Consider the following 17,856-nt stretch of genomic DNA (forward strand, 5'->3'; position numbering starts at 1 on the left):
TAGTCCCCCTTGATGATTTGAATGGTATGATGACATGGCTTTTGTCTTTCAGACATATTTATTTACAAATCCAAATATAGGAGGGTATCCTAAGATACCCGGTTAAAGATGTCCATTCAAATTTTAATTTGCAGTCATCTCTGTATGAAAGTTTCTGGGTGATTTATAAAATGAATAAAACCTTTTTGCCCTGAAAATGATTTTTATTTTCTAGTGGAAAGGCAATGTGTTAACTACTAGTACATGTTTTAAAACCTGTTTTCAAGATCAGCTTTGGCCAGTGATGATATCTGCCCCTGGAAGTGCTCAGCCTCTCCATTCAAAGAGCATAAAAGATGCATGAGAAAGCAAATAGTAATTAGTAGGAATGAAAAATAGAGGCTGAATAAATGGAAAACAAACAATAATATTTAGACACTGAAACAGACCATTGGGCATTGGGTGATGTTTTTTAAATAATATTGTGCCCAATATTTACCCAAGCATTATGATGTTTTTGTGGCAATAACAGAGCAGTATTTACAGAAAATAATGGAAAATTGTAGGTTAAGTAGAAATGCTTTTGAAATTTGATGCTAAAATGGCCAAACATGTTAAAACTTATTTTTTTAAAAAATGATGATTACATAGAATGGAGACTTTAAAAAAATTTTTTTTAATTATGGGTAATTAAATAAGAATATTTAATACATAAGCATTTCAGTGGTCAACTAAATGACATCATTGATTAAAATCACACTGTATACTTACAAAGTATTAAAAACTACCAGACAAACACACAAGAAAGAAAAGAGTTAGAAGTGTTTCCTGGGTTTTACATCTGTTGTGAAAAAGTTTTGACTTCTATAAAAATCTAAACTCGTTACTTTCAATTTTAGGTACTGATTTAAAAGTTTGTTGGAAATTGTGCTATGGTGGTTGATAAAGAAAAAGCAAATAAGTGAGAATGTTCAACACAGTTTGGATTTGTCACGGGAGACAAATCTTTAACTTGTGCATCATAATGGCATTCTATGGAACAAGTTGAAGACTACGTAAGGTGCTGTCTGTATCTGCCAGAAGATGGAAAATTAAAGAAACTATTATCAAGTTGGGGTATACAGCCATCCCTAGATACACCATGACTTTAATGACTGGATGCTGTTGGAACAATATGATTTGATTTAGACAAGATATCAGAGGTAGCAAAGAGTTGCCTGAAATGAGAACAGCTTCAAATAAATAGCAAAATGTGGTCTTCAGCAGAAAATTAAATTTTGAACATGAGCTTCCAACATTATTTTATTTGGAATGCACTGTTGTTTATTTGGTATGAACTGTTAAGCAAAACCCTACAAAAAGAAAAATCTACATTTTGCCCTTTCACTTATAAAAGGCTGCAGAGATTTTTTTTTTTTTTAAAGAACATGTGTTTTTCTACATCAAATGGAATTACATGTGATATGTGAAGGAACATGACATTCTAATAACATGTAAGTTAATGAGAACAAGAAAAAGGTATACATGAATATAATGAAAACTTAGGTGCAAATAATCCTGAAAGCAATTTCTATAAGGATTATTTTCTTGTCATCTTACATTAAGGTATAGTCTCTATTGATGAGAAATTTGAACAAATACAGCAGCATACATAGCACTATATTTGGCTTTTAAAAAAATCTCAGTTTGGATAAACTTGAAAGTAATTTTTTTAAACTACATGGAACTAAATTTTGCTTTAAGAAATGGTAAAAACCAAAATATATCAATTGTTATGGTCATATTAAGATAGAACATTTTCTATGATAGTGCTCCTTTTCTACTTGTGATTCTATTACACTATTAGACAAGGTGTATAAAATTCATGACTGTGAGTTTAAATATTAAAACAGTTATTGACAGTCTAGTTGCTTCTTCACCACTGAACAGTTTCTCCAAATTTAATCAATTTATAGAACTACCTAAGAACAGTAATGATTCAAGAAAGGTCATGTAAATTGACATTATATCAACAGAACAAAATCTTTATAATAACATTAATAATTTTGCTAAATTCAGTCAAGAAAAACTTAAAGCAATAAATGCATACTTCCATATTACTTGTCTTTATTAATCAAACTTCACAAGCTCATCGATAGAACACCTGGAAGTGATGTATTAATAATCACTATAAAAACATCTTTAATATTTTGCTGATTTATTAGTTATTTAGTTATCCATTGCCTAGCACCTACTTGGTGTTAGTGTTCCATATTGTCATTGTGGTGATATATTTGCCAAGGTGCCTAATTGTAACATATTTTATTCAACAATTTGATAGTGTGATGGTCAGTTTTGTGTTGTTAGCTTGTCTCCAGTTTGTAGTTATTTAATAAAAATACTAATTTAAGTGTTTACATGAAGGTGTCTCATAGATGTTATTTACACCTATAACCATTGATTTTAAGTTAAGGAGATTCTCCTAGATAATCTGGGAGGGTCTGATTCCATCATTTGAAAGACCTTTAAAAGCAGAACTGAGGTTTCCTGAGGAGGAAGTTTTGCTGTGAACTTCAGCTTCATGTTGTGTCAGAAGTCCAGTCTGCTCTTCCTGATGGGCTGCCCTGTGGATTCTGTACTTGCCTACTGTCTTAGTCCACTCATGCTGCTGTAGCAAAATAACTGATACCGACTAATTCATAAATAGTAGAAATTTATTTCTCACAGTTCTGGAGACTGAACAAATCCAAGACCTAATACTAGCAGGTTTGATACCTGGCAAGGGCCTGATTTCTGCTTCCAAGATGGCATCTTATATCCGCAAATGACAGGTGGGATGGAAGAAATCATAGGGAAATAGAAGGCCTTGTTGCTTCCCTCTGGTATTAGGTCTTTGTCAGGTCATTGTCCATTCACCTATCTCTATATTCCTCAGTCATTTCGTTTCTGAATGCTTCATAGCCTTGGGCTTGCTTTCCCACATTCATGCCTTCAAGATTTCTAGTTCGTTTGTGTGTTTTGTTTTAGTTTTAGTTTTAGTTTAGTTTTGTTTTTAATCCAGTCACAAATATACACCTGTTTCCTAACAGAGCTGTGCCTCCATCTTCTGAGTCTTGGCTAGCTTTGGGCTCCCTGAGAGAGTATTGGTGAAGAGATTCCAGAAAGCATTCAGGCTAGAAAAGCATATTGTTTTACATCAATAAACTAATATTTCCTCAAACTCCATGTACATCTTAACCACAATTAGTCTAAATTTTGATAACTTAAAGGAAGTTTCACTTGTGTTCCAGGCAAAATAATATTTTTTAAAAAATAGCATCATTAGACATTTCTTAAAAAATATAACTATCTTTTTAACTTTCTATGGATTTTTTTGGGGGGGTTGTACATGGATTTTTTTTCTTAATTCACAGGAATGATGTTTACCAATTAATATTATTGATATTTATACCTTTAAATTATAATACCAATAAAGAGCAATATAATAGGGTATCTGAACACATCAATCTCCTTAGTGGGGACGGAGTTTGGGGAATGAATGGGGTAGCTGAGGATTTGATCCTGTGTCGAATGATGACTGAGGGATCAAAAGATATACAACGCAGAGCATCACTGCGTTGAATTTTGCTACCTATCGTTAGATACATTTCATTTTGTTCTGTACGATAGCCAAAAGGCAACTTGTCATGGTGATCAAAACGGAAGCATTGAGGAGATATGCTAGTGTCAAGGGGGAGTAGAGGCAAAAGCTTTTGAGTGAAATTAGCATCAAATTCAAAATAACTAGAATTATCTCCCAGAATTGTTCAGTGTCCCTCTTTCATGCAGACTGGGGCCTCTTAAACGTCAGACTTCAGTATTCAAAATTATGTATTTTTGCATAGTTTTATTACTGAGATCATAATTATTTTCTGTACTTACTTTTCTTTGCATATGGAAAATTAAATAGGCAACATGGACTGCTTCAGGAACTCACTTTGTATATTCAGTCATTCTTTCTTTTATTCGTGTATTAAATATATAGATGAGAACCAAAAAGTCAGTGTATATATTCTTAAAACATAGCTAAATGACCATGAATTAGTTATACAATATCTGAGTTTTAGTTTCCTTTAAGGCAGAAATCTTCAGAGTTTTTTTTTTTTTAAATAAAAATCAAGTGGTGTATGACGTAGCATAGTATTTTATACTCAATACATGATAGCCATTATTATTGATGTTATTTTAGAAATTTTGTTTTTGTTAAAAATATATTCTGAATTCCAAAATAAGTGACTGTTTTGGGGATTAGAAACTTTTTGTGATTTCCAAACTGCCTTGTCCTGATTTCTATCAGTTGTGGAAATATAGGGAGAACAATTGAGATAATAATAGTAGATAGTAATTCTTTCCAAATAACATGAAAGTTGTATGCAAAATCTTAATGAGGTCAATACCCTAGAGTTACAGTGTTCCTAAATTTAAATAGTTCTGAAGTTATTTAATTGCATAGACTGTGAGCTGCTTGGGCCCAGGATGTGCCCCATTTTCCCTTAATACTGGCATGAAATCCAGCACAGAGTATGGAATAGAATTGTTGAATCTTTGGAGGTATTGATAGATTTTCTTTCTAAGTTTTCTGAGGATGATTAGGAATGGACCATCTTAAATGGAGTAGAGACTTCATGATTCTAAGAGAGAAATAAAGATCATATTTTTATAAATTACTGCTGATCTGAATAATTAATAGCTGGGGAAAGTACTGTTTCTATTAGAAGAAAGGGTGATTCATAGAGACAGAGAGAGTAGAAGTCATCCCCTGGGAATGGACTGAAACATCAGTCTTTGGAGCATTTCAACAATGATAAACCAGAGGAAGTGGGTTCAACCCAAGGGCAGGGACCATGAAAACAGTTGATTTGGCCTACACTTCTCATTCCATAGAAATAGAGGTTGGGGAAAAATAATACTGTTGTTTCCTAAAATACCCCATATTTACAGGATGTATTCAGCAGCTTAGGCTCAACTAAAGAAGTAGTGCATTCTGGAAACAGGACAAATCTTTAAGACCTTGCCGAGTATCACTTCTATGCATTTCCTTATCTCCCATCTCCCAGCTTTGGGTCCTCTGCAGCTATGAAATATTAGGCTTCCTCTATTTTCCCAAGCATTGATAGAAACTAGTCCACCTTCATCTATATCCATGTCAGATGCCTATGTCCTCATACCTTTTGCCATCCTCTCTCTGATTAACAGATTTATTCAAAAAGTGTTTGGAATAAAGAAGTATACAACAGTGGTTAAGATGCTTAAGTAATGGTTAAAATTTTAAGGAATGATGCTTAAAAATAAAATATGAATAATAAGACATACATATACCAGGAAGTTAAGATGTATACAAGCTCAGGAAGAAAATAAAACTTTGCTATTTAAATTGATAAAAGTATTGTAGCACAAAGATGGATACTTATTTTAAAAGATACCAAATTGGGTCATTTGGATATGAAAGCTGAAATTCCCTGGGCATTTGCATGGTGGAAACAAAACAAGACAAAGGCTGAACTGCTTTGCATCATGAAATGAGAAAACTCAACAATTTACACAGCAGTAAGAGAATGGGACTCAGAAAAGAAGGAGAAGGAGGAAAATGTCAGGAGGTTCTGGACAGGAAGAGAAGCCCAGGAAACACCATGTCAATGGAGGCTTGAGAACACTGAGCTGAAATTTCCCTATGGAGTTGGGGCATAAGGACTTTAGGACAAGGACATCCAGTGACTCACTTAAGTGGTTTTCTGGACTGCGATGGAACTACGCTTTTTTCTTTTCTCAGACCTTCAGTAAGTCTGTTCTACTCAATGATCTTTCCTAATGGAGCTTTGGGGAGATGGAGGATGTGGGCTCAGCAGCAGGAGCCAAGATCAGTGCTGATAAGTCATTCTGTGCTAGTTCCGCAGCCCTCGCGGAGGATGGCTCAGGAGAATTTGACCCTCTCATTGCCCCCTGTTGGAAAATCCCAGAGGAATGGAGGGTAGGAGGGCTAGGCTCTGTTTTTTCGCCCAATACATGGGATAGGAACGCCAGCAATTTTTTTTTTTATACTAATGGAAAGTCAGTGAGCATTCATAGAATTGCCTGTTGGGAGAATTCAATTAATTAATCTATATTAAGCACTTGGCATACAGTAAGTATTCCATGAATTTTTGGTATTTTATTTTATAAGTCATAGAGAGTATATAAGACAGGGAAAGGCTACCAAAGTGATATAGAAGATACATACTATAGATATTTAGTGAGGGGAAAGATTTCTTCCAGCATCATTTACTGGAAAAAGGTTTGTGGAGGAATTTGTGCTGGGCACATGGACCTATTTGAGACTTTGATGGCAAACTGCAACTGGAAGGCTGGTTCCCTGCAGAAGAGGAAAGGAAAAGGCTTGTGGGAGGGAGAGAAGGCAATTCAGAACCAAGGCTATGTACTGAAAAGCAGAAGCATTTTAAAGGTAGACTAGGCATAGGCTGGAACAGTTTTAAATGACAATCCAAGGAGTGAAGTCTCTTGGTAGGCAGTGGGCATGTGCAGTGCAGTGCAGTCATCATGGGAGGATTGAAAAGAGAGTGTCTCAATCATAGTAGTGCTTTATGGAAAAGAACCTGACAGCAGAGTGTTGTTAGATGGTGGGAGGATGGCAATCTGAGAGCAGAAGATAATTTCCAGTAGTTCAGGAAGAGAAAAATGAAGGTATGGAGTGACAGCAGTGGATGTGTAAGATTTAGGCACATTTGAAAGAGCTGTCAAAGTGAGGATCAGCTGCAGGTTCTGGAATCCGACCTGGACCTGGGGAAAGGAGGTGGGGCTGAGAAAATGAAGGAATCAGAAGTAATGCACTGTAGGTTTGAACCTGGTTGACTAACTGAATGGTGTTACCAAAACCAGGACAAGGGATATACTTTGGGAAATGTTCTCCTTTAAAGAGGAATGAAGAAGTGCCTGGTGGGGAGGAAAAAAATGGGTAGAAGGTGACTCTAGGTGGTATAATGCTAAGACATGAAAAAAGTTTCAAAAAAGAATTGTTTTACATGTTAAATGCTTCAAGATGACATATGAAAAAAAGTCCCTGTTTGCTCAAAGTCCTTGGTGACTCAAAAGAGAATGGCTTAGGGAGACAGATGATCAAGAGCTTCAGAGAGAAGGAAGAGAACAAGTGATTATGAATTGGGGTTTTGAGAAATTTGGAAGCAAATGAAAGGGAAAAGACAGGGGGGTAATCCAAGGATAGTGAGAGTCAAGGAAGATTTACTGTTGAAATTTTTGGAATAAGTGATATAAACACATTTTTAGGTAAAGGGATTAAGGATTAACTAGGGGGTCAGAGCTCAAGAGCTAGCTACCGAGCCCTGGAAATCTGTGCCAAGCAACTATGGGAACCCAGTGGTGGCTTGCTATTCAGTAATATTTTGTAATTTCTTCAATACCCTTTGTGACCTTTCCCATGAGTCCCAGAAAGAGCAGAGAAGATAGCTTCATGGATTCCCAAGGACTAGAATTTTCTGGGGACACAGTGGAATATCAAGAAAGAAAGATATGATGCAAATTTGACAGAGAGTGTTTAAACTTCTATCTACAGCATCTGGGTTAGTGGGAAGGTAGGAGAAGCTGAAGGAGTTGGAAGTGGGGCCTCAGTGAAGCCAGAGTCCCATGAAGTGAGGAAGGGAAGGGAAGAGGGTATTCCCACTTCCATCCCCAATTCAAACTTAGTCATCTATTTTGAAATTACTGCAGTATCAGATGGTGACACTGTGGCACAACATAGGGTGACTGACATTCAGATGGGATGAATGTCATTGTCATTGAAGTGATCGAGGAAGTGAAAGGCCGGGATCTTGAAAGTGAGGGAAAGGATAGAAAATGATGGCAGAGTGAAGAGTGACAGTGTGAGCCAGGTGCCAGTCTTCAAGGAAGAGGGAAGAGCAAGAGGAGATGGATCAGTATGAAAGGAATGGGGAAGTGACAGGGAGAGGGAAGAATCTGTACCTGGCAGCGGGGATGGACATGGTCACCCAGGGAGACAGCAAGAGATCAGAAGGCGAGCCCTCCCTATGCTATGCATACTGCTGGGTCACAGAAATGCCTCAAGGGAGAAACTATCTATCCTGCAGACCCAGGAAGACCTGCCTCACCAGGGACTTCCACATTATTACAGTCCTGACTCCTGGATGGTGAGGTGATTTCCCACAGTTGCGTCTTTGAAGGGAACTGCTCTCTGTTTACTTATTCACTTCACCTGAGATACTGAATGGCAAAACTCAGCCATTCAGTGGTCTGAGACAAGGACCATCCCTTGCCTAATATTGAAGTCAGAGGTTAGAGAAATTTAGCTTCAAAGCCATCACTTCTTCTCTTCTCCATCACTAAAAAAAAAAGGGGGGGGGGGTGGAAAAGAAAAAGGAAAAAATTTAGTGTACTTTCACACCACACTGGCTTGTTGCTAAAATTCCACGAGTCAAACCAACCAACCAAATAAAATAAGCAGAATTTTTATCTGGATGCAGTATGCCTGAATTTAGTTGTTACAAACAAATTCCTCTCTACATCATCCAAATGCAATAATTGATTTTTTTTATCCTTCCAAAGATTTATACACTTAAAAGCAAGTTGTCTTTGCGAAATTTTTAGATACACTCATTGAGGTTTTACACAATCTCTTGAACTGTATTAAAGGGAATAGAGACTGAGCTGTCAGTACATGCAAGGACCAGCCCCTGCTGGGCCTGGACCACTTATGTGTGGGACCCATGGGAGATACTGTACCTCAAGGGGACTTTCAGGATGCAAGGTTCCATTTCATTTGGAAGAGATGAACAAATCTGAGAGAGATCCAGGCAGAGTGCAACCCTTTCCTCAGTGACTGAAGATAATGATAGTCTTTCCTAGATTTCTTTTTCTAGTAACTTTTTTCTACCTCAATTGCAGGTGGAGGATAAAAAAAAAGTGCTTAATCTGTGACTCAAAATGAGTGTATGTATGAGTAACATCACTCTTTTCTTTTTTAAAGACAAACTTAAGAAAAACAAGCATCTATATTACATACCATGTAGAATTAAATGTTGATACTTAGCATTTTCATTTTTGGTTTTACATCAGACATAAAGCAGCTTAGTCTTATTCCCTGTCTTCCTCCTCCTGACTGGCGTTGTTAATTATATTTTAAATTTATATCATTGTGCATGTATTTTTCTGCAACTGATTTTTCCCCACTTTTTCTCTAGCTTGTTTTTTTTTTTGTTTTTTTTTGTTTTTTTTTTTTTTTTTTTTTTTTTCACTTATTAATGTTATCTATCCATGCTGGCACAAATAGACCTAATTCATTAGTCCAGTAATAATGTAAATTTTTCTTATCCATTTCCCGTGTGTGTGTGTGTGTGTGTGTGTGTGTGTGTGTGTGTGTGTGAGACAGAGAGAGAGAGAGAGTTTCTTTGGGTTCTAATTATTATAAAGAGCATTGCAATTGAACACCCTTGTATTTTCTCCTTGTATATATAGGGAAGACTCTCTGGAATATATACCATGACCAGAATTTTGAGCTATCCTGGATGATGCTGAACTGCTCTTTAAAGTGATTTATCAAATTATACTTTAGTAATTGGTAGTGAGTGAGTTATTAGTTGCATTCTTCAAACACTCAGCTTTGTTTGAGAATTCCTAATTCCCTAAAACACTCAGTTTTATGTATGTACAGATGTATGTATTTCTTTAATTTTTCCTTTTTTTTTTTTTTTTTGTATGGCAGATTGAATCCAAGGATGTTTTACCTTCCAATTACATCTCCAGCCCTTAATTTTTTTTTTTTTTTAATTTTGAGGCAGGGTCTTCTCACTACATTGCTGAGATTAGTTTCAAACTAGAAATCCTCCTGCCTCAGTTGCCTGAGTTACTGAGATTACAGATGTGCATCACCATACCCAATTCGACACTTTTATTTTTAATGGAAGTACATAATGCTCATTTGCTCAGGTGAATCTTTCTTTTTTCAAGAACAAGCCCACTCATGTTCCACGTACATGTTCCCTCGTTGATAGGCCTGATCCTATGGTTACACATTTCCTTTCATCTCTCAATGAAATAATGAAAATGAGGGCTCCTTAATACTGCTTACAGCTCTGTCTTCTGTGGCAAATGTGATGTCAGTAGATGGCAAAGAGAAAAACTATAAAGGGAACAGGGCTGGCCTCACCTCTGATGCAGGAGAACCAAAGCTGGCATGACTGGCCTTGCCTCACAAGCTCTTTTATTTAGCTCTTGCCAAAATGGCTATCTGGCGTGATAGGGGATCCCTGAGCATCTAGCAGAGCACATTTGTTCTGGTACTGGCCATGGCTGTTTCTACTCCAAAATCAAGATTGATTCTTTCCAGGAAAAACCAAACTCACACACTGAGCTGTTAGGTGTGTAATTTCTCTCCTCCAAATAATGGAATCAATTGCAAAATTCACTTTAAAGGTAAAAACAAAACAAAACAAAGGCTGCAGGTACATGGGTTTATTTCTGGAATCTCTGTCCAGTTCCATTTGTCTATGTGACAGTTTTTCTGCCAGTGGCATGTTGTTGTGGTTACTGTGTCTCTGTGGTATATCTTGAAACAGGTATTGTGATACCTCCTTTTGTTTAAGATTGCTTCAGCTTTTATTCAGCATATTGTCTTTTGAATTTCATAAGAATTTTAGAATTTTTTCTAGTTCTGTGAAGAATGCCATTGGTATTTTGACAGAGATTGCTTTGGGTAGGATGGACATTTTAACAATATTAATTCTTCCAATCTAGGAACATCAGAAGTCTTTCAATAATTTTGTTTTCTTTATTTTTTTTTCTTCTTTCTTTTTTTTAAATGCCAGGGACTTGTGCTTCCTAAGCACATGCTCTACCATTGAGCTTTACCCTCAGCTCCTTCTTTAATTTCTTTTAGCACTGTTTTATAGTTTTCATTCTAGAAGACTTTCACTTCTTTAGAAAAGTTTTTCTAGGTATTTTATTTTATTTAACTATTGCAAATGAGTTTGCTTTCATGATTTCTTTTTCAGCAAACTCACTATTATTATATAGAAAAGGTATTGCCTTTTTGTATTTTTAATTTATATCCTACTACTTTGCTGAGTTCATAGTCTTTTCGGGTAATCTTCAGGATAACACACACACACACACACACACACACACATAAAATCTAATCATTTGCATAGAGAAATAATGTGACTTCCTTTCTTCCTGTTTGTATAGTTATTATTTATTTTTCTTGCCTAATTGCTCGGCTAAAACTTCTAGTACTATATTGAATAAGCAGTACAACTGGACACCTTTGTCTTATTCTTGATTTCAGAGGAAATTGCTTTCACTTTTTCCCCATTCAGAGTGATGTTGGCTGTGGGTTTGTTATACATAACCTTTTTTATGTTGAGTTATGATTCTTTTATGCATAATTTGTTCAAGGATTTTATCATAAAAGGATACTGAATTTTATTAAATGCTGTTTTACATCTATTGAGATGATTGCATGATTTTTATCCTTCATTCTATTGATATGACATATTAATTGATTTGAATATGTTGGATTGCATGCTGTATACTTGGGATGAAATCAATGGTGAATGGTTTTTTTGTACCAGAATTGAGCCCAGAGGTGAGACACTTAACCACTGAGCCTCATCCCCAGCCTTTTCTATGTTTTATTTTGAGACAGGGTCTTGCTAAGTTGCTTAGGACTTTGCTAAATTGCTGAGGCTAGCTTCAAACCTCAGATCCTACTACCTCAGCTTCCCAAGCTACTGGAATTACAGGTGTGCACGACTGTGCCCATCCTTATTACTGTTTTGTTGAGAATTTTTGCATCTTTATTCATCAGAGATATTGTTCTATAGTATTTTTTTTTATTGTGTCTTTGTCTGATTTTGGTAATAGGGTAGTGCTGGCCTTATAGAATGAGCTTGAAAGTGTTCCCTCCCTTTAAAGTCTATGAAATAGCTTCAGAAAGTCAGCTATTTTGCTGCTGTGACTAAATGATCTGACCAGCTTAATTACAGAGGAAGAAAGGTTCATTTGGAGGTTCACGGATTTAGAGGTCTTAGTTCAAAGAAGGAGGGTTCACTTTCTTATGGCTTGAGGTAAGCCTGAACATCATGGTGGAAGAACGTGGCAGAGACAAACAGCTCACATCATCAGAAAGCAGAGAGCGACTCCATTCTCCAGATACAAAATATATACCCCATGGCCACGCCCCAATTCCCACCTCCTTCAGCCACCCCCTACCACTTCAATTAATGCCATTAGGGATTAATTCACTGATTGAGTTAAGACTCTTAAAACCCAATAATTTCTCCTCTGAAAGTTCCTGCATTGTCTTACATGTGAGTTTTTGGGGGACACTTCACATCCAAACTATCACAGCCAGTATCTATCTGCACTGATGGTTTTCTGGGGAGACTCTGAAACTTAGCCCTGCCAAAAAGAGACTCTTTTCCCCCAGATGTGTAGACAGGGTTTCTCTTTCTATGCTATTGTCCCAGGTGTCTGAATCTTAAAGGTTTTGAGTGTCCTCTTGCTGATCTGCAGTTTTGCCAGTCACCCACCTTGAAACACAATTATACACCTGTTACTTTGTTTCTTCTTTAGGGAAGAGAAGGTGAGGGCTGAGTATCTCTACCTGGCAATCATGTTCTCCCATCATTTACTTTGATCATCAGCATGCTTAGTTTATTCTGGTTTTATTTTACATACTTGGGGAACATATACAATTAGTCAAAATATTTAATAAAAAGATTCTGCCATTGCAAAGTCCTAAAACAACTTACTGTCAGAGTTATATATCACCTGACTCTTGTCAAAAGATCATTTTTAAAAAGATGAAATCATAACTCTTGTACAAATGTGAAATAAACATGCAACAGAGATTTGATCTGACTCATGAACTAATAAGGGGACAGTAAAATGTTAAAACTCCTTTAAAAGTAAATGTTAAGAGGAAACAGTTATAATTTATACATAGACATCTAGGAACTTGCTAATAGAAATAAAACTAGATAACTTCTTATAGTGCACAAAATATAATATTCAGAATAATAATTTATCCAGACTGAAAATCATTTATATCTCTACCACACAAAATTGATTTGCATTTCTATGAAAAATAATAATTTGCATCACTATCAGTTTCTACATCTTTCAGGATTACAAAATAGACAAAGATAATTAAAGGCATATACACCTATAGATTCAGCTTCCATCAAAGGGTCTGCTAGACCCTGTTGACAGGATAATCAGTCATTTGTTTCCATTTTAAAGCCTTTCACTGTCTTTTCTGACATTGACATTTCCAATAGAAATAATACCCCTTAATTAGGAGCCAAATTGAGAAGTCATGAAGAAAATTCAAACAATTGATTAAATAAATATGTTTTATTATGAATGTGTGCTTGTATTAAATCCCAATTCTGTTCACAAAATGAAATATTTGGAGTCACACATATTTGATGATAGATGAGCACATGGGCCTCTGTTATGGTAGCTGGTACTTTAATCAGGCAGACTCAACTGGAGCTTCTTAGTCAAGTACAGCCTTTATGAACACAAAAAGTTTCCCTTGATTCAGGAAAACTGAGAAGGAATCAGAACGTATGCTGGAAAATTCTAGTAAAAACCTGTGGTGGAGGTGTTCAAAACCGAGAAATGACAAATGATTCTGTGGCTTTAATAATGTTTTGAAGTTTAAGCAAAATGCAGAAGCGAATTTCCATGTTGTAGCAGCAGCGCTGCGGCGTGACCCTAGACCCCCTTCTGCATTTCGATTCATTGGGAGCTAGGAAAGGTGCAGGGAGTCCATCAGGAAGTGCTGAGTCAGCCCTGGTGCAGGGCTTCTAGGTGAAAAGCTGGCCTTCCGTGCCAGTTCTCCTGCCCCACGGTCTCACTGTTTTCTAACCTTTGTCCAGCCTGTGTTTCTTCCTGCCTCTCCTGCCTTTATCCCCTTCCCCTTCTTCCCTCCTCCATTTTCAATTTTTCATTTGATATTCCCTTCTTTCTCCCTGTCTTCTCACCTCCCACAACTTGGCGCTCTCCTTCACCCTTACTAACTTCAGTCCTCTTTCTTGTGGGCATGGCTAAGGTTTCATTTTCTGAACAGAGACCATCACTGACTCATAACAGTCTACGTGAGAAAAACAATGTTCAGCACATGACCAATGGTGGCATCTTAGCAAATACTAAAACAACGTCCCCTGCGAAGTTGCTCAGCCTTGGCTGCCAGAGTTTAAACTATAAAATTCTAACAACAGACTTGTGTTTTCCTACTTTTTTTCTTTCCTCTGAAGTGAATGGGTGACTTTATTATTATTATTTTTTTCTGAATCTGTATTTTGTTTTTTAAATTTATTTTTATTGTAAACAAATGGGATACATGTTTCTCTGTACATGGAGTAACAGTACCATTTGCATAATCATACATTTACATAGGGTAATGATATTTGATTCATTTCATTATTTTTTCATTCCCCCAACCCCTCCCACCACTCTTTTCCCTCTGTACAGTCCCTTGTTCCTCCATTCTTGTCCCCCTCCCACCCCCCCATTATGTGTCATCATCCAACTATCAGTGAGATCATTCATCTTTTGGATTTTTGAGATTGGCTTATCTCACTTAGCATGATATTCTCCAATTTCATCCATTTGCCTGCAAAGCCATAATTTTATTATTCTTTATAACTGAGTAATATTCCATTTCTTTATCCATTCATCAATTGAAGGACATCTAAGTTGGTTCCACAGTCTGGCTATTGTGAATTGAGCAGCTATGAACATTGATGTGGCTGTATCTCTGTAGTATGCTGAGTTTAAGTCCTTTGGGTATAGACCAAGGAGTGGGATAGCTGGGTCAAATGGTGGTTCCATTCCAAGTTTTCTAAGGAATCTCCACACTGCTTTCCAGAGTGGCTGCACTAATTTGCATCCCCACCAGCAATGTATGAGTGTACGTTTCTCCCCACATCCTCTCCAACACCTATTGTTGCTTGTATTCTTGATAATCGCCATTCTAATTGGGGTGAGATGGAATCTTAGGGCAGTTTTGATTTGCATTTCTCTTATAACTAAAGATGGTGAAAATTTTTTCATATGTATGTTGATTGCTTGCACATCTTCTTCTGTGAAGCGTTTGTTCATATCCTTAGCCCATTTGTTGATTGGATTATTTGTATTCTTCATGTAGAGTTTTTTGAGTTCTTTATATATTCTGGAAGTTAGTGCTCTATCTGAAGTATGAGTGGCAAAGATATTCTCCCACTCTGTACGCTCTCTCTTCGCATTGCTGATAGTTTCCTTTGCTGAGAGAAAGCTATTTAGTTTGAATCTATCCCAGTTATTGAGTCTTGCTTTTATTTCTTGTGCTATGGGAGTCCTGTTAAGGAAGTCTGATCCTAAGCAAACAAGTTGAAGATTTGGACCTACTTTTTCTTTTATAAGATGCAGGGTCTATGGTCTGATTTCAAGGTCCTTGATCCATTGTGAGTTGATTTTTGTGCAGCGTGAGAGATAGGGGTTTAGTTTTATTCTGTTGCATGTGGATTTCCAGTTTTCCCAGCACCATTTGTTGAAGAGGCTATCTTTTCTCCTTTGCATATTTTTGGCACCTTTGTCTAGTATGAGAAAAATTATACTTATTTGGGTTTGTGTCCATGTCCTCTATTCTGTACCATTGATCTACCTGTCTATTTTGGTGCCAATACCATGCCATTTTTGTTACTATTGCTTTGTAATAGAGTTGAAGATCTGGTATTGCGATACCCCCTGTTTCATTCTTCCTGCTAAGGATTGCTTTAGCTAGTCTGGGTTTCTTATTCTTCCAGATGAATTTCATGATTGCTTGCTCTATTTCTGTGAGGTACATCATTGGGATTTTAATTGGAATTGCATTGAATCTGTATAGCACTTTTGGTAGTATGGCCATTTTGACAATATTAATTCTGCCTATCCAAGAACATGGGAGATCTTTCCATCTTCTAAGGTCCTCCTCAATTTCCTTCTTCAATTTTTATAGTTTTCATTGTAGAGATCCTTTACCTCTTTGGCTAGATTGATTCCCAAGTATTTTTTTTTTTTTTTTGAGGCTATTGCAAATGGAGTTGTTTTCCTCATTTCCCTTTCAGCTGTTTTGTCACTTGTATATAAAAATGCTTTAGATTTAGGTGTGTTGATTTTATAGCCTGATGTTTTGCTGAATTCATTGATGAGGTCTAAAAGTTTTCTGGAGGAGTTTTTTGGATCCTCTAAATATAGAATCATGTCATCCACAAATAGTGACAGCTTAAGTTCCTCTTTTTCTATTCGTATCCCTTTAATTTCTTTGGTCTGCCTAATTGCTCTGGCTAGAGTTTCGAGGACAATGTTGAATAGAAGTGGTGAAAGAGGACATCCCTGTCTTGTTCCTGTTTTTAAAGGGAATGGTTTCAGTTTTTCTCCATTAAGAATGATGTTGGCCATGGGCTTAGCATAAATAGCCTTTACAATGTTCAGGTATGTTCCTATTATCCCTATTTTTTCTAGTGTTTTGAGCATGAAGGGATGTTGTATTTTGTCAAACGCTTTCTCTGCATCAATTGAAATAATCATATGATTCTTATCCTTAGTCTATTGACATGATGGATTACATTTATTGATTTACGGATGTTAAACCATGCTTGCATTCCAGGGATGAACCCCACTTGATCGTGGTGCACAATTTTCTTAATATATTTTTGGATATGGTTTGCCAATATTTTGTTAAGGATCTTTGCATCTATATTCATCAACGATATTGGTCTAAAATTTTCTTTCCTTGATGTGTCTTTGCCTGGTTTGGGTATGAGGGTGATATTAGCTTCCTAGAATGAGTTCGGTAGGGTACCCTCCTTTTCTATTTCCTGGAATACTTTGAGAAGTATTGGAATGAGTTCTTCTTTGAAGGTCTTGTAGAACTCGGCTGAGAATCCATCTGGTTCTGGGCTTTTCTTGGATGGTAGGTTTTTAATGGCTTCTTCTATTTCATTGCTTGATATTGATCTGTTTAAATCGTGTATGTCTTCCTGGATCAGTTTGGGAGGAGCATATGTCTCTAGAAATTTGTCAATGTCTTCGGTAGTTTCTATTTTGTTGGAATACAGATTTTCAAAGTAGCTTCTCATTATGTTCTGTATCTCAGTGGTGTCTGTTGTGATATTTCCTTTTTCATCATGAATTTTAGTAATTTGAGTTTTCTCTCTCCTTCTTTTTGTTAGTGTGGTTAAGGGTCTGTCTATTTTGTTTACTTTCTCAAAGAACCAACTTTTTGTTTTGTCAATTTTTTGAATTGTTTCATTTGTTTCGATTTCATTGATTTCACCTCTGATTTTAATTATTTCCTGTCTTCTACTACTTTTGCTGTTATTCTTTTCTTCTTTTTCTAGGGCTTTGAGCTGTAATGTTAGGTCATTTAGTTGATGACTTTTCATTCTTTTCAGGAATGCACTCTATGCAATGAATTTTCCTCTTTGTACCAATTTCATAGTGTCCCAGAGATTTTGATATGTTGTATCATCATTCTCATTGACCTCTAAGAATTTTTTAATCTCTTCCCTGATGTTTTTTGTTATCCATGTTTCATTCAATAGCATATTATTTAGTCTCCAGTTGTTGGAATAATTTCCGTTTTTTATTTTGTCATTGATATCTATTCTCAGTCCATTATGATCTGATAGAACACAAGACAGTATCTATTTTTTTGCATTTGCTAAAGGCTGCTTTGTGGCATAATATATGGTCTATTTTTGAGAAGGTTTCATGTGCTGCTGAGAAGAAAGTGAATCCACTCGTTGATGGATGGAATATTCTATATATGTCTATTAAGTCTAGGTTATTGATTGTGTTATTGAG

The sequence above is a fragment of the Sciurus vulgaris genome (genome assembly GCF_902686455.1).
Source record: "Sciurus vulgaris genome assembly, chromosome: 7".
In the NCBI taxonomy this organism is placed as follows: Eukaryota; Metazoa; Chordata; class Mammalia; order Rodentia; family Sciuridae; genus Sciurus; species Sciurus vulgaris.